The sequence below is a fragment of the Sinocyclocheilus grahami genome, unplaced genomic scaffold, assembly GCF_001515645.1.
Source record: "Sinocyclocheilus grahami isolate Dianchi unplaced genomic scaffold, SAMN03320097.WGS_v1.1 scaffold355.1, whole genome shotgun sequence".
Lineage (NCBI taxonomy): Eukaryota > Metazoa > Chordata > Actinopteri > Cypriniformes > Cyprinidae > Sinocyclocheilus > Sinocyclocheilus grahami.
In genome coordinates, this window is record NW_015505534.1 from 1004 (window position 1) to 3617 (window position 2614).

Sequence of the window (2614 nt, forward strand, 5' to 3'; positions counted from 1 at the left end):
TCGTGTTTTTATCCAGAAAAAACCGCCACTCTTCCGTTTACCTCCATTTATTTTTAAGGCATTCTTGCCTTCACAAACATGGCGGACGCGTTGACGTATCGCAGCAATGGCTCAAAGCGGCCAATGAGGCGTCTAGGTATTTATTATGTCTATGTTGGACAGTGCTACTTTAGAAAAACGAGTGATTTATAAAAAAAAAAAAGTATGTTATACTTTGTAATATGGGCGTTGTTTTATTTTTGGACTACGATTTTTTTTTTCTCATCCAATATTTTGAGGAGACACTGCCTCCCTCAATGACAAAAAAAGAAACAATGCAGTTTGTATGGTCATTTACAACAGTTATTACATTTATGTAATAATGTACATAACTGTAATTATTATTATATAGTACTTTAGTTACAGGAAACATACATTAAAAAGCTGCCATAAACTTACTTTAGAATTCTATTTACAATTAACATTACATGTTTAATATGAAGTGACACATGGTAGGAAAACCGACAGTCCATACTGTGATTTGATCTCTATGTAAATGTAATGTAAGAGAAAATGCGACCAGCTGTGGGTCGTTGATTATTAATTACACATTACATAATTACAATTACATAATTTGTAATTAAAAGTTTACTGCAAGAATGCTATGATTGTCCAATGGTCTGGTTAGTGTAAGTGTTTTTATCATACTCAAGCCTCAATGCATGATTTCCAACTCTTTTTAGCTTGCCTTTGAAATAGTAGAAGTGGCTATTTTCGTCTTCAGTGACTTTATCCATATTATCCTGGGTAATTTGTTTAGAACTCTGATATTTACTCAGAGGTGATTGTTGCAGTGCATTCTGCAATATGAGAGATAGCTTTGTTGTCTCTTGCTTATGTTTCACAGAAGAAAACTCTTGTGGTTTTGGTGTAGTATTGTATGACACAATTCCTATCATCTTCTCCTGGCATCTTTTCAACCCAGAGCTGAATTAATCCAAAGCAACCGTCTTCATCTGTAGGCTGTGATCCTTCTGTTTCTTGGCTTGGTGTTGTTTTATCTTCTGGTGTCAGTCTCTCAATTTCTGTTGTACATTCTGTTTAGTCACTATGACAGTATGTTCATGTGCTCTTGAAGGGGTGGATGCAACTAAATAATTTGTGCCTTTTGTTGAAGATGTTCTGAACATACACCATTATTTTCTGACTGTCTTTCTTCATGTGTGGTATCTGTTGGCATCATAGGTGTTTTATCTTCTGGTGTTTGCAACTCGGTTTCTGTTGTATATTTAGTTTCAAGAGCCTCTGTTGTCATCAATGTCTTTTCTTTGTTCATTGTGAAGTCTTCTGCATATTTTGTGGATGCAGTTGGTGTCACTGGTTCAGTTGTACCTTTTGACTCAATATTTTCTGAAATGAAAACAGGTTCTGAATGTATTTCTTCATATGTGGTAGCTGTTGCCATCACAGTTGTTTTATCTTCTGGTGTTTGCAACTCGGTTTCTGTTGTACGTTCAGTTTCAAGAACCTCTGTTGTCATCAATGTCTCTTCTCTGGTTATTGTAAAATCTTCTGCATGTTTTGTGGAAGTGGTTAGTGTAACTGGTTCATTTGTACTTTTTGTTAGATATTCTGAAATTAAACCATTATATTTTGACTGTCTTTCTTCATGTGTGGTATCTGTTCTCTCCACAGGTGTTTTATCTTCTGGTGTTTGTAACTCAATTTCTGTTGTACATTCTGTTTCAAGAGCCTCTGTTGTCATTCTTTTCTCTTGTTCAGTCTCAATTAAATCTTCTGCATGTTTTCTAGATGTGGTTGCTGTAACTGATGTATTTGTACCTTCAGTTGTAAGATGTTCTGACTTTAAATCATTCATTTTCATCATCTTCTCCAGGCATCTTTTCAACCCAGAGCTAGTGCGATGAATTAATCCAAAGCAACTGTCTTCATCTGTAGGCTGTGATCCTTCTGTTTCTTGGCTTGGTGTTGTTTTATCTTCTGGTGTCAGTATCTCAATTTCTGTTGTACATTCTGTTTCAAGAGCCTCTGTTGTCATTCTTTTCTCTTGTTCAGTCCCAATTAAATCTTCTGCATGTTTTCTAGATGTGGTTGCTGTAACTAATGTAGTTGTACCTTCAGTTGCAAGATGTTCTGACTTTAAATCATTCATTTTCATCATCTTCTCCAGGCATCTTTTCAACCCAGAGCTAGTGCGATGAATTAAACCAAAGCAACCGTCTTCATCTGTAGGCTGTGATCCTTCAGTTTCTTGGCTTGGTGTTGTTTTACCTTCTGGTGTCAGTATCTCAATTTCTGTTGTACATTCTGTTTCAAGAAGTTCTGTTGTCATTTCTATCTCATGTTTAGTCACTATGACAGTATGTTCATGTGCTCTTGAAGGGGTGGATGCAACTAATTCATTGGTACCTTTTGTTACAAGATGTCCTGAACTTAAACCACTATATTCTGACTGTCTTTCTTCATGTGTGGTATCTGTTCTCTCCATAGGTGTTTTATCTTCTCGCGTTTGCAATTCAATTTCTGTTGTACGTTTAGTTTCAAGAACCTCTGTTGTCATCAATGTCTTTTCTCTGGTTATTGTAAAATCTTCTGCATATTTTGTGGAAGTGGT